This window comes from Parasteatoda tepidariorum, chromosome 1 (genome assembly GCF_043381705.1).
Source record: "Parasteatoda tepidariorum isolate YZ-2023 chromosome 1, CAS_Ptep_4.0, whole genome shotgun sequence".
Taxonomy (NCBI): Eukaryota; Metazoa; Arthropoda; class Arachnida; order Araneae; family Theridiidae; genus Parasteatoda; species Parasteatoda tepidariorum.
The window spans coordinates 99,350,396-99,366,779 of record NC_092204.1 but is presented as its reverse complement, the minus strand read 5'-3'; the positions used below and the strand labels follow the sequence as shown (position 1 = coordinate 99,366,779).

The following is a 16,384-nucleotide window of genomic DNA, read 5'->3' as shown; positions in this document are numbered from 1 at the left end:
GCATAAATAGTATTTGTTCTAACAATTTTTAAGGCAACTGCACAAATAATTTATCTAACAGTTAATTTATGGATTTAGTTTTTAACTATTTGATTCACGTTAAAATGAAATATTGATCGAAATGAGTAAAATATATTAGAGATATTTGAGCTGCTTTTTGAAATGTCATTTATTCTTATTGTTTTTTATTTAAAATCATTTAGAGGAAAGTAACTGAAACCTTTATAAGGGCATTTCTTTTAGTAATGTTATGTTAAAATATTTTTGGAATTGGGATTAATTTAGAAAAAAATATCCATTTAGCTTACCTGAAATTAATTTAATTTAAGACCATTTTTGTTTGGTTGAATTTTCAAAATTTATAAAAAATTCGTTATGAACTTGAACTTCTATGCTTATAAACAACCGAATTCATTCAATTCTGGTTTATAACAGCAAATGAACTCAATAAGGAATGTTTAATTGAACGAACGCATAACGCAAAGCAGAAAGTAACCTCTAAATCTTGGCTTCTTTTATTGACCCCTCACTAACCTTTACTATTACCTACATGTATGTAAACAAAGCCATTCATTGTTATATTTTCTGTACAACACAGAATGTATAATAGTTAAACTTTATTTTGATGAGCTAAACTTCACGAGTGTATCTTTCTTCATCCGATAATGTAAAGACATCGAGAAAGGCAACAAATAACAAGAAATATATAAAAATAGAAATTATTTATACCCTATTAATTTTGAATGTATATGCCTTTCAGTAAGAGCAATTTTTCGTGGTGGGATTAATATCAATTTAATGATTATTTTCTTTCCTTTTTCACCCCGTACGAAGAACAGGTATTCAGCTTGTTTAAAATAAAAGGAAAAATGATTAAGCTTTAAAAAAATTAACTTAGTTTTATTTGTTGGTTCGTTTAATTGATCATTTATAAGATTTATTTCATCAGCTTTTTGTAAAAAAAACTGCCTCAAAAAATGTTACTGATGTCGTCTCGTTGCTATTTATCCTCTGAACTGACTGTAAAACAAAAGTCAGATTAGCTCTACTGATTTGCTGATTATGATTAGAGCTAGCCCTTTGACACAGATGGGACACTGGTGCCTCTTTTATATGTTTTTTCTGACACTTTAATTACGAGCAAAAATATATTTTGGTATCTTTTAATTATAAGCAACCGTCTAATAGTTGCTAAATTACTAAATAAATTTTGATAGATAATCAAAATTGTATTTGTGCTAAAATATAATATAAAAAAACGAAGTTTGGATTTTTTTTTTCATTAGTTCTCAAAAATTTATCAGTAATTGATTTTTTTTTAATCAAAGAAATTTAAATAATAGATACGGAATCTTATATCTAAATAACTGCATACAAGTGCCAATTTGAAAATTGTTTGGATGTGAGTCGTGCTTCCAAACTTTTAATTTTAACACAGAAAAAGATACCGGTATTTCTTAACTATAAATTCTTAAAATGCTAAATATAATATTCTGCTCTTATTTTGACTTAAATTAACACAAAATGATAAAAAAAATAATGAAAAATAGGCGTCGAAGTTACCCTTTGACACATATTTTTCATTAATTTTTGATTATTTTGTATTAGTTTTGTATTGAAGGAATCTGTTATCAAATCTTTTTTTGAAAATCCAAAATATGTTCTATTGAAGCTTGATGTGTGTTGATTTCCTAGATGTCTGGGAAAATTGATTTAACACATTTCGTACTAATTTTTTTTCCACTGCAAAGATGTTTTAGTTACGAGGGGTGTAAAGGTTCCGTATTTTTATTTCGCGTGCATCGAAGTAGCCTATCTGATAAATGTATGATTTCTGTTTGTAAATTTTGACGTAATTGCACAACTTTATGTTTCTGATGATTAGTTTAAATAAGATATGTATAGCTGTGAGCATCATGCTACAATATTGTATATTTTTAATTACTCATTTTGCTCAATCATAAATATTTTCCTTCTGCAGCGAAACAGTTATCGGATACCAAACTTTAAAGGAAAACATCTACTTCCACTCACCGAATGCAAGTAAGAAATTTTTAATATTATTTTTTTACATTGTATACCACATCTGCTTACCGACTGGATTCGTTCATCGTTGGTGTTCCCATTCCTCCAAACAGATCAACATAATGTTTTTGTATATCAAACCAATTGCAAGTAAAAGCAAGAAAGAACCACAGATGATTTCATTTTCATCTAGATTTTTTTCTGCTTTTTTCCTATGTCCTTTGCAATTATCATCTATAGAAAACAGCTGAGTTCTATGTGTACTTAGATTAATATACAAAAATTCACTGCACCTACTTGTTACTTAAACTTTCCTTTTATGATTTTCTTATACTTTTTTCCTTTTCAAAATGGCAAATTGGAAAGATTCTGGCTATCATACCGAATTCAGGATTTGGAAAAGTTCTCTTATCATAGGTGAAACCGAAAAGAGAACAATAATAATAATAAAAAAACTAAAAATAACCCCATAACGAAGAAGACCAAGAAATAACCGAAAATCAAAACTAAATAAACTTGCTATCAAACAGTTTAGTTTACAGATACAAACTAAAATTGCTTAACAATTTCAATACAGAATTATTATTTTCCATCAATAAATAAATGTATGATATTTCTTCAGACAAAACTGTCGCACGTAACATTTAATTGCTGATGTATACGCTTTAATTACTCTTTCTTAAATTCCTATGGGTCAAAACTCCTACATTGTGGGTCAAACTATCCTAATCAAATAACGTCATCTTGGAAATTGGTGAATTAAAATAAAGTTAGAAAAAATATTTTAATAAAATGCCTGGCAAACCTCGCATGTTTCCTGTATAATGATTTTTATCTTGTGATTGAAAAAAAAAATTATATACTTCTTGCATTCGCTTCCAAGTAAATATGCTTTCCTAAATGGAAAAGCAAGCAAATAAGTTAGTAACTTCTCTTTTACCTTAAATAGGTTGCTGATAATTTATGGTAGGATTAAATAACAGCATGTATGCATTTGGATTATGGTAATTTATTGTTGGATTAAAAAAAGGTATTTCTTAAAATTTTGGTTTCCGAGATTTAAAATGAGTTATGGATGAAATATTATTTACCATATAATAAAATAAGAAAAACTAACGGGTATCACTGTTGTTTAGTTTGATGCTCATGAAGGAAGTTTCGTTGAAGATGTTGATGATTTATTTTCAATTGCTAATTATTCCACTTAATGCTATAGGAAGGCAATTATATTAAAAATCGTAAACTGCTACTATGAAGAATAAATTTGATAACTAATAATACTCGTTTATTAATAAAAATATTGAGCTCCCTCAACATAAAAAGCATTCTTAATTTTTAATCAATTACATGAATTACTAAATAATAAAATTTGAAAATGGATCTGAGAGCGTGGCAGCAGGGACAAGCCACATAGGAGACGTTCGTTCATCAAGAAATCAAAATTGTGAGTGAGATGTATACGTTAGAATAGCTTTCTCAAGGAAAATTTAAGGAATCCATATATTGGCTTTTGATTGCTTTAATTTATTGATAGAGCTCGCTTTTTTTTAACTTTACGTATTCATATATGTTGGCGGGAAAGGAAGTGTAAGGAATAATAACGAATTTTAATAAAATCAAAACATTAAGCAGCTATATAATGGTTTTCGAATTCTATAAAAATATATAATGCAAATGTAAAGGATGCTTCTAAAAATTGATTTTATTTTGCACTCCATGAGAATCAACGAAGGTAAAGGACGGTGGGTATATCCCCACCTCAATCATGAGACATCTTAAACCCACTTCCTTGAATATCTCCGACCAATAAAAATATTTGTGAGTGGATTATCAGTGATTTGAATTCTTTGAAGTTATCTTTTAGGAGGTATTAACCACATATAAGATATTTTGATGATTTTAAAGTTTTTTGAGCATGACTCTTTAGTTTAATTTCGTCGTCCTCAAATTTTCCTGCGATGCCCATGCGGCACCCCATTCAAGAATGCGGTATAAAAAAAGACTACTGATTATATTAATGCATTTTATTTATTGAGAAAGGTATTAAATTAATGTTAGTCTTAAATAACTTTACTTTTATCAAATTTAATTTTCATATTATAGGGAATACAGTTGACAATGCTTAATATACTTGCGTACCCAGAAATACTTGGATTTAATATAATAAGATTAACAAAATTTCTAAAATTATTATATTTGTACAAAGAAATTGAAGAAGTTTTTTAGAACTAACCCGAAAATAAAGACAGCTAAATATGTAAGTTAGGTTGAATTTAATGCAAGAATTCCTCATTTTTATCTTAAAATACAAGTCCCAGTGATAAATATACAAGACCATGAAAGCATACTGCTTTCGTTTAAAACTAATGACAACTACGTATTTTATTTTGTAGTATTTATTCCAAAATTAAACTCCGTATGTATATCCATATCTCAAACAGCGATTGAATGATGACGTTACATTTTAAATAAATCGAAAAATCTTGCCGAATAGAGAAAAAAAATTCAATGATCAGATCAATTAAAAAAATATTTCAATTATTCAATAATAGGGTTGTTCGAAAAAGTGTTTTTTTTTCCAGAGAACTTCATTGTATTTATTCACAGCCAACTTCACGTTTAAGTCGTATAATCATTATAAATTTTGAAAGCTGATACAGGAAGGCTTACTTGCAAAAAAGTTCAAAACTATGCCGTAGTTTTTGGTTGGTGCCTTTTCAAATGAAGAAAGTGCTTATTTTACTTTTTTTCCATCGAAAAAGTAAAAATGGTGTTAAAACAAGAAAAAAAATTATCCGATGTGTATAGAGAAGATGTATTATTGACATTATAAGAGTGCTAAAACTGACTTGTAACATTTCGATTAAGAGGCATAAAGAGCCAGTTTAGGCTGATAAAGATACAATAAAGGCATTAATTGAAGTTTAACGATCATTGAGGGAGTAGATTCGTCGAATTCAACCGTTTATCATCATTTGGAAAACCTAAATTTGAATCGCAAAGCTGGTCATATGAGTTCTTACGGAAAGAAATTGGCGTCGTATTAGACGTCTGTGATTTGCTTCACAAACGTCAAGAAAATTATCCATTTTTGAAGAGCATCATCACTGGGGACGAGAAGTGATTTGCTTATAATTTTCATCTCTACGAAAAAATTTATACTGTAATTCTTTCACTTCAAATGAAGGGATCAAAAGTCACCTGGATAATTTTTTAGAACAAACATTTTATGAGCTAGGAAACATGCAACTAACAAAAAGATGACAAGGGCCCAGAATGGACAATAATATATTTCAATCAATTCATTCACAATAACAATATCAGTCCTTCATTTTTATAAGAACAAAAAATAATTAAATAAACGATATAACTTTCCGAACAATCCAAAAGAATTTTCTTCCCCTATCTCCACTCTTCCGAGAGATGAATTCTGTCGAGGAAAATAATGGCCTCTTAAATAGAATTTACATCATTTACAATTATTATTACATGAAATTATATTTAAACGTAATTCATTTAAAATACTTTTTGTTTAACAGGGAAGAAGACTATCAAAGAAGAGCTGGAAAACAGATACTCAAGTAATTAAAAAAGACTTTTTTTATTGTATATTTCATAATTTGGTTTTACTCTTTTAGAAAAAATTTATAAAGCTTTGAAACACTCAATTCTTTAAGGGGTATTATCAGCCAATAATAAAATATAAACGAATTAGTTCCACATACAACACATAAATTAAAAAGTGAAGAAAAATATATTTATTGTCGGATATTTTCACACAAAAACACTATACTTTTCGTACTAATCTGCGTATGGAAAACTATAATGTTAAGTAGTAGCACGCTCCAGCACTACTTGCTTGCGGACTAAGCTCGCTTCGCTAGCGATCTAGTTAGTCCAGTTAGAAACGAAGCCAAGATTTTGGCATCACAAATAATTGCAAAATCAACATTAAATGAGAAATAATTTGTTACCTTTACCCAAAATATTTTTAAACCATATGGTCACAAAATCAAAAAAGTGTGATTTTAGGCTTTACTTTAACTTCCAACTAATTAACAACTTATGCAATGCATCTTAGAAACACAATTAATCACCATTAGGCACTATATTACCCAGTGAAATTTTTTTATGTTGCCTATTCTCTGTAAGTTGCAATTGCAGCAGCCTGATATTATTTGTAATAAAAACGAGATTTCATGGTTTAAAATCAAAGTTTTATTTTAAGCAAATTAATAAGAATACGTAGATTCCCTTTCATCGAAGACTGTGTTTTTTTATCTTTACTGTGTTTTTTGTCCTAATTGATATTTTACTAAGCCATAACTTGGCATTTTAATTAAAGTTTTTTCTTTAATAAAGATTTTTTGGCTTCCAATTAGTATCAATTTAAAAATAATTATACTTTATTTATTGAGCCTTTTTTAATGATTAAACTTTACTTGTTATTTTAATTGTAGGTATAGTTCATCATTTCAATAAGATATCATGGTTAAAATAATAATATTTTAAACGGTTGTTTCAATAATGAAAGAGTTCGATTCTAAAGCCATTTTCCCAAAATGTATTGCATTTCTTGCATCCATGCTACGTTTATTTCATTCGACAGGTGAAAAAATCTAATAAATATATTTACTGAATTTTGGAACCAGAATAAAATCAAATCCAGAAATAAATTTTTGGGAAAAAAGTATTTTGAAACATTCATCAACAATTTTCATTGAAACTTTTTAATAAAATGAAGAGACATGATTGGTACGCTTCTAAACATCTGTAGATTGGGAAAACATTTTTGATTGTTAATGAAGTATGTCTTAGGGCAGATAAACTTGGAAAAAAGTTTTTCGAGTGAACAATCAACCAACAGTGCAAGATCCAAAATATTTTTTCTGTCAATCATCTGACCAAAATTATCTGTAACGATGCGTTAATGTACGAAATGAATTTTCATAATCTTATGTTTCTCATACTTGCAATTTTGAAACAAAAAAACATTAACTCGATGAAAAAAAAATTATAAATAAATAAAATAAAAATGAATAAATGAAATAAAAATAAATAAATGAAATAAAAATAAATAAATGAAATAAAAATAAATAAACTTATGTGAAAAGGAAACTACTTTCTTTACTACATTTTCTACTCCTGCATCATAAATCAATTTTTTTTTATCACGGTTCATAAAATATGTAAAGTAGTATATAAATTTTTATTAAGAAAACTATTTGTGTTATATATTTTCAGATTTACGGAAGCCGCTAAAGAACTTCAACTTTCTGAGACAAGAAGTATGTAAGTATCAATGTCTTGTATGTATAATGCAATAAGATACGATCCGTTTTTTTTAAATAATTAATTGCCGAACTGTTTATTAGTTTACATCATTTTCCTTCCTCCATAAAAACAAACGTTTCGTTCAGATTTACCGAGTTTAATATGCCTAGCGACAACATCGTCTTTAAATGTAATTTACAGTTGGGTATCTGCAGGTGACGTCACATGACGTTGTCTAACCTGATTGACTGTGGAATCGTAGCATTCGTACATTCTACGATTAAATCTGATCTGAATTGCCAATTAAATCTGATATAAAAATTAATTTAGCCTGATAGTAAACCAAGTATAATAGCTGTGACGCTTTCACACCACCTTGTTCATACACAACCATATGATTTCAGAGGTCTTCTTCTTCTTGAGTTGCAGGTACGCGATTTAGAAAGATTTTAATATTTTTTGAAGGATTTCAACAGAATCGCCAAGCAATTCTTTTGGGTTTGAAAAGTCAGAGACCTGCACACAATATAGAGGAGAAAAGTTTTATCACATGTATTTCAGAGTTAAAAGAAACAATAAGCTTTAACAATTTACTGACAGAAAAGTTATATTTCTGCATAAACTATTCTAAAACAACGTATTTTTTAGATAGGTTACCGCTGAAGTGCAAAAATCTATTGTTATTCTGATTATGTAGCTAATCTACAGATTAACTAGGGGGATACGTTAAAGTGAGAAAAAATGATTCATTTCTCAATTGACCAAGGTACGAGGGTTGCTATTTATATTTGTGGCCTAATAATGAAAAAACAAATATGTAGGATCGAAATTGGTTTTATTGTTTTTCAAAATATTCTCCATGATGATCAATACACTTTTGCATCCGTTTGAACCAATTTTGAAAGCACTTTTTCCAGTCCGATTGAGGTAACTCCAAAACATGCGTTTTGAATGCATCAACCGTTTCTTCGGGGGTCGAAAATCGTTGTTCACGTAATTTATTTTTGTGGGAATAAGAAGAAGTCATTGGGTGTCAAATCAGGGCGTTGCGGCGGATGACCCATCAGTTCGATCTTTCGCTCCGTCAGAAATGCCTTTGCTTGAGTCGATGTGTGAGAGCTCGCATTGTCATGATGAAGAATGATTCGCCTGTTCTTCTGCTTTTTTCGAATTTCTCCGATGACTTCTGGCAAACAAATGGTCGTGTACCATTCAGAATTGACCGTCCTGCGTTGCTCTAGCGCCACTGTTGTCACATGACCGTTAATGCCGAAGAAACAGGCAATCATTTGTTTCGATGTGCTTCTTCCTCGAACAACTTTTGTTGGTTTTGCCCCGTCTTGGAAGACCCATACAGTTGATTGCTGTTTTGTTTCCGGCTCATATGCATAGATCCATGATTCGTCACCTGTGTAGATGTTATACACAGCCTTTGATGTACCTGGAACGTATTTTTCCAAAATTTCCTTGTAACCAATCGACACGAGCCTTTTTTTGAGCGTTTGTCAGATTATGCGGGATCCAACGCGAACAAATTTTTTTTACGTTCATGCAATATTTTATTGATGCTAGTCATACTAATGTCCAAAGACGGTTCTACCTCACGGTATGTCACATGAAGATCTTGCTTTATCAGTTCACGCACAGCATCGATCTCTTCCGCCACAACAACGGATTTTGGACGACCTGCACGGGATTTGTCCTGGATTGAACATCGACCACGATTAAATTCGTTATACCAATTTTTTACAGTGCTGTGGGATGGCGCTTTATCGCTGAATAAAGAATTAAGTTCATCGAAGCACTCTTGTCTTGACAAAAACGTCGAAAGTTATGAAAAATAATGGCACGAAAATGTTCACGATTTAATTCCATTTTTTGAAAGAGAAGAACTTTTCAATTTACTGTCAACAACACAAATGAAGCTATAATGGTAAATCGTCTGCTGAATTTATGTTTAAAAATATCTAACTTTCGATTAAAATCGTCTGCGGTCGCCTAGCAACACTTACTGTTGCCAAGGCCAGAAATATAAATAGCAACCCTCGTAATCTGCAATATAGCTAAATACTCTACGCACACATTACCCACTAGCCACTCGTTAAAGAGTAAATAACCTGAACAACAGCAACGTTTCTGTGTGCTTAAATTAAAATGACGTTATTCGTATATTTTTCACTATTTTGAACATCAATTTACTACAATGAAACAATCAACACATTAATTGAAAGAATCAATCGTCTTAATAACCCTAATACAACTAATGGAAGTATTTAAAGTATTATTACAATTGATGAATTTAACATAATGGCATTTATTTATTATTCAATAAAGAATTACATTGAAAGAATAAAGTAAATAAATGCAACCAAACAATCAACAAATTAGTTGACAGTATGTGAGAAACAAACTTTTCCATTTTAACGATACGAAAAGCATAAATGCGCAAATTACCTACAAAAATTGCGGAAGACACTGGATTCCTCACTTTAATGGAATACCCGATTCAATCTACAGATTGGGTTGGTAATGTTCATGTTATTAGCTTTTGAGCTTCGCTTTAACAGAAAAGATGGTCAACTGATAATGAAGAGTTATCATTTACGTTCTTAATTATCAAAACGATGCTTCTTATCTCAAAACGTTGAGAAAAGAATTTCAGAATGGACAGGGAAGCGCTATTCGTGTGAAAGATTTGTCGTCCACACCAAAACAATTGAAAAAATATCCTTCATCGTTAACTACCAGTTTTCTGATTAAACTCTTCGTTGGTCTGAAAGGTATTAATATGGACACAGATAAACATTGCTGATAGATAGTCGAGTTCCTGATTAAGAAGACGGAAGAAACTTTTCGTGATAAATTCTGTTTCACTTCCATTGGTAATTTAAAACTTAAAGTTTAGAGCAATTTTAAGTGAATTCATGCAAATCTGTAAATTTCAAATACTGGAAAAAAAATTTAGAAATATCAAAATACAAGCACATTATATCAGGATTACCTAAGTTTATGAAGTGTAAAAAGTAAATAAATATGCCATTGTTTGCATTTCAATATTTTGAAAAAATATTTTCAGCATTTGGAGCTTTAGGACTTACTCAAGGTTTATCTGAACTTATTTATTATGTACTTTAAATTGTAAGTTACTTCTGAAGATGAAAGAGAACTTCCAATGAAGGCTTTCTTCTGCCTCCTCTTAAGATGAGTGACTTCTCATCAGCCTCCTAAAACCAAAATTTCCAGACCGATAAGAAATTTCATTGCCCCTGCTGGCTATTTTGTATAGTTAGTTGAAGGAAACATTTTTCGTTTTAAAGTTTTTATAACTACATACCAAGGATCTTCTTGTGTTGGAACTGTATTCATGTTTTGTAGGTTATAAGTTCATTATCTCCACTAAAGTCTCTTTCTGTGGTCCAGTGGAAGCTGGGAAAAATACCCTAGGTTGCTCTAAAAGTTAAAAGAAACAAACTGTACAAATTAAACTATACATGTAACGAATACTGAAAACTGATTTTTGGATTTTATTTATTTTACAGGAATTAAAAAAATATGTTATCTCCATCGATTGAAGACTGGATTTCTCCTGATGATGATCGCTACTCCAAATTAAAAACTTTTCCCCAAAATTTGTTGGCATTTTTGACTAACCTTTATAAGAATTGTAACCACGAAGTTTATCAATGGTCTATCGGAAGCTGGAAAAATTGCTACCCTGAGTTGGATATGTATGAAGAGCTGGTTATCATATCACGGGACTTTAATAACTTAAGTACTGATTTCTGACATCATAACTTTTTTGACATCAAGTTTTTATAAAAACTGTTTACATCAAGTTTTTATAAATTTGTTTTATGTGCAATGATTTTTAATAATATGGGCAAATAAAGCTACTTAGTTATTCTTACCTTGTCAGATAAGACATTAGGTAATTTCTTTGACATGCATTAGTCAATTAAAAAGTGATATTACGCATTTGTTAATTGTAGTTTTCACATTATATATAATATAATACGGTTAAATAGTGAAAGACTCTTGGAATTTTATACTAATTTTAAATACGTTTAAAATTCTTAGAAGCGCCAATTTAATAATGAGTTTTTACAGAGCTGAGATTTTCTTAGACGTCTATAGTTAAAATAATAACGAGCTTAAGAACTTCAATAAAAAGTATATTAAAAAAATCTAACGTCAAATTTAGTTTTAAAAAGAGTGCTTTCATACTCTTGGTGCTCTCATTTTTATAAGTCTCTTAACTTACATCTAAAACTCCACTAGTCACTGATACTATTTAAACCAACTGTCATTAAATCTTGGCAATCATTAAATACTGTTTCCGTCAGTTTTAGAAACTTGATTTCCGGATATTTGCTTGCAAATTTCTAACTAATGTCATCATAATAATAAAAAAATCAACTTATTATAGTAGTTGCGAATTTCAATGAATATATATCGGAAGTAAAAAAAATGGTGTTTGTCCATTTAAATGTGTCTCTTCATTTATGTCATATATAGTATGATGATAGATGTTAATTGTTGTTAATTTTTAAAAATTTAATATGATGGTAACTGTTAAGTCTGTAAAAAATACCATTTATAAAAGTAATATTTAAAATATATTGTGTATATATTGTGTTTATATATATATTTAAAATATATTGTGTAAAATATATGTTTAAATTTGTGATGAGCTTTGTAAAAATTGTAAAATGATGCACACAGTTTTAGTTATTTATGCAAAAGAAACCCTATAATATTCTTTGCTATAGTGTTGCTTGTTACTTAAGCTTTGTCAGTTTAATTTTAATATAAACTTCTTGTTGGATTGCATCGTAAATTTTAATGAGAAGTTAATTTTGAGAAATATGCTTCAAAAGTTATGAAAATAATTAAGCCAATATAAATATTTTTAAGTATATTCGACATCATTTTTTTTTGCATTATGATTGAGGCAATTTCGAAGGTGTTTTGCTGCAGTTTTAATTTTGAATGAAAAAAATTTAATTAAGTGTAATTTTAAAATTTATTACTGTATCTGCTGTTTTTAAGTCTAGTTTATCGATCATGATATTCCCTTGAAATATTTATATTTTTTATTTTTCATATGGTTTTGTTACGCAGCGCATCTCAGTGCAACCCAAATTATGGAGATACAATATTTGTCAAATTAAGCTTTTAAACCTAAAACCGGTTTTGACAACGAAGAGAATTTGCGGAGCAAGTTGAGAGATAAAAAAATTTATTACTAAATAAAAAACTCACAAAAAAATGCAATTCTTAATCGCTTCATATAATCTCTGTCTTTATTTATAACATACCATTGAGGATAATCACCTTTAGATAAATATTTGAAGTATTATTGTCTGAAAAAAAAATCATTTCTTTTGCATTTTCTGAAAGTTTATAGTTGGTTTACGCGTTGGAATTTTTTCAGGAATTCGAGAATTCTAAAAAAATTACAATGTTTTTTAATATGCTATTTTGAAATTCATACAAAGTTGTTTAACATGCTGCTTATTAAATAACATCAGAGAACTTTTTCTAACCATTAATACCACAGAAACTATTCGTCCGAATTTATTAGATTATATACAATTTAATCAATATGGACTTTAGAACCTTATTTTGCTTAAAAAAATGTTTTTAGAACATGGAATTCGTTTATTCATAAAATCATTTAAATTCACTCAGCAAATAGATAATTTCTGCTATATCGATGCAATTCAATTTTTATAAAAAGTTTTAAAGCAAAAGATAATACAGTATAACGTTAATAATTAAAATGGGATCTGTAACTTTTGTTTTATTGATGCAATTAGATTTTTAAAATAAAGTTTTTTAGTAAAAGATAATACAGTTTGACTATTGGCATGTTTTGCTATACTCTGTAAAGGTTATAGTAACTTCTTACGAAGATCGATTTTCAAAAAAAATTCATTTTAGCTCATTATTTTACTAACTGTAGGCTTTTTGGTAAATGAAACATTTATGCCGTTTCTTCCTCAATGTATAAAGTTTTTTAGAAACAACAATCCTTTTTACTCTAAGTCAGTTTACTGAATAGCGAATAAGAACAAATGATATAAATAAAGAAAGTTTCAATTTCATATGCCAATACTGACAGAACTTTCGTAGCAGTGCAAAGTTTATGTTTAAAAAAAATTGTTCATGTCTCTTTATTTATGTTCCTAAAACTTTTGTTTTTACTCATTTTATTTTGAATATTATTGAAGCATATATAAAGTACAGTGATCTAAAAAAAAGTATTTCCCTAAATATGCAAAAAAAATTACTCTTAGTGTCTAAATATGCATTTTTACCATCTACCTAAGACACTACAGGAAGTCTTGCTGTTCTCCTTTGACGTTATAGGAGAACGTAATTGTTTCTTCTTTTTTCAAAAAAAAAAAATCTTTACTCTTTAATGAATTACTTTATTGAATTCGGCGCGATGCGTCTTCAGGGAATTTAAACATTTTAATTTCAGACAACAAATTAGTGCTCCACACTCAAACTTAGGTGCACTCAAACCAGGGCTCGAAAAAACTCAGAAATTTTACCCGTCCCCGAGGACGGCTTGTTCAACAATGCACCCGTCCTCCGCTGAAACTAACCCGTCGCTTTTAAATAAATAAAAATATAATTTTCTCCTATTTATTACAAACATTTATATAAATTGCACAATGAATTAGTCGTTACTAGGATTACATTATACACTAATAAAAGAAATACTAGGTTACTAATAGTAAACTAGTATTTCTTTTATGAAATAATTTAAATGACAAGGGTCAAGTTATGGAAAGTCAAGTTATTCGAGGGTACTGCGTTTTTTAAATGAATCAAATATGACGTTTGCCAGTTCCACAATCAAGCCAATGATTTACAGAGGTTTCTGAACAGAAATCTGAAAGGGGTTTTCCATTTAGGTAGATGTTCATAATTGCTTTTAAAGCTTCTTGTTTAAGACCAGTACGTATTGTGTTTTTTTGTAAGTTTATTGCTGCAAAGCCCCTTTTAACCGCTGTAGTACGCCCAGACAGAGAAAACATCAATATATGCACAGTATGTTGCTGTATTGTGGGTCATTTTGCTGCCTTGTAACTTACAAGACTCTTGTAAGATAACAAAAATTGAAAATGTATCACGAACATTAACGGGAAACACGAACATTAACGCGCGGACGTCGGATTCGAGAAATTAGTTGTCCGCGGAGAATTTTTGACAGTCGAGGACGGGCTGTTTTTCGAGCCCTGACCCAAACCCTTCATTCATAGTGCACCAAAACTCTTCGACACATAGTACACCTTTTTTCTTAACACACAAAAAAAAATAATAAATCTGCCCAAGATTTTTCCGATTTGAGAAATTAGTCATATTCGGTGTGATAAAAATTTTAACCCACCAAAAAATTTTATTTTTTTTCGGAGAAAACGTCTTTTTGTCTGTCGAAAAATGTATTCGAAATAAAAAATAATTACGTAGGTGTACTTAAAGTATATCATTTGAAGCATTGAAGTTACAACTGAATATATGGCGTTGCTTTAATCAAAGATTATTTAGGGTAATACTTTTTTATAGGTTTGTACTGTTAGTTAACAAAGAGAAAAAAAGAAATTTTGCACACTCGGCGATAATAATAATCCCAAATAATTGCAGCCTGTTTCAAATAACTTGTTGCAAATCTGCAAAATAAAATGTTAAATGTATAAGTTTTTCTACTCATCTTCTTTATAGTAGTCATCTGCAATTATTTGCTGCCTTATTTAATCGATAAAAGCTGTAAGCTATCATTATATTGTGTTTATAAACATTTTGTCCCTGTTACAAGTAACTTGTGGAAATTCTGCAAAATAAAATGTTAGATGTAATGTTGAACTTTTTCTTCTCGTTTTCTTTTAACCTTTAACCTCCTTAGCTGCAAGTTGCAATATTACTACATTTGGTGCAATTTTATTGCTTGAAAAATTTGAGTTATTTTTTTTTCTATTAGTGTGACAAAGAGATCTTTTATGTAAAATTATAATTCAGTTAAATTTTTAGTTGGGATTTTATTTAATTAACTATTAAATAAAAATTTTAGGAAAGGTAAGAAATTCGATTCAAGTAGCCTTTTAGACCAAGTTTTGGCATATACACTTGTTATTTGAATCTAGTGGATTTTGTTTCATGACCAAAATGGGAAGAAACATACCTTTAAAAAATCCCCATCAATCTGCAAAAAATTCTAAAATTTCAAATTTGCAATTTTTTATGCATTATTTAAAAATATCTAAAAAAAAGCTGAGTGAGATTTTTTGATTACTTTTTTGAAATATTTCATCAGACTCAATATGCTGAAAGGAGTAACGTACGAATCCAACAGTTATCGTCACTAAAAAAAGGAGACACAAAACCCTAAAATCCCAACTTTCTGCAAGTTTTAAAAATCGCCGGTCTTTTTGAAACTTGTTACCTAGAAAAAGAAAAAAAAACTCTTTTTCTTATTTTCACTTGTTATCTCTCCTTCCAAGAATCAAGAAACAGTGTAAACACTCTCTTCACTGATTAAAATATTCCTTCTATTATATCTACCACCCACAGAGATGCGGGTTCCCCACGACAAAAAAAAATCATCTCATGGGAAAAGCTAGTAATTTTTTGAGTTCCTTTGTCGTGAGACTTCTTCTCGTTAAAGTGCTCATAATTCAATAAAATTTTTTATTAGTTCAAAACTATTATACTATAATATTTTTTAAAATATTTATTATAAGAAAACCCTTTATTTAGTTCGATTATCCTAATTGTTTAAAATTTTAATTCTTCGTATCTTTAACTGTGGCTAGGGCGTATTCTTCGGGATTTTATTATAACACTAGCCGCCTAAGGCGGCCAGCTGTCCGCCACGCTGAAGGTTTTCACAAATAAAGTTTTTTAAAACATAGCAGGAAATCTGAAGATTAGTGGACAATTAAAGTGTTCCTGTCCTGCAATTTTGTCTTCATATCCAGTTCTGCTGCAGATGTGTTATAGCTCTTGAGGATGTTTGAAATTATATAGCTACAACGCTTAAGAAGAAAAAAAACTAAAATGCTAAATACATGAAAAG

The 16,384-nt window shown here is 29.5% G+C and overlaps 1 long non-coding RNA gene across 1 annotated transcript; it reads left to right on the top strand.

Moving 5' to 3' along the window:
* The first annotated feature begins 1,981 nt into the window (after positions 1 to 1,981).
* On the top strand, positions 1,982 to 11,781 carry LOC122268714 (uncharacterized). The gene is made up of 4 exons (XR_011638134.1): positions 1,982 to 2,043; positions 5,565 to 5,606; positions 7,270 to 7,317; positions 10,839 to 11,781. It is a non-coding gene; the product is annotated as an uncharacterized lncRNA (long non-coding RNA).
* Positions 11,782 to 16,384: the final 4,603 nt, after the last annotated feature.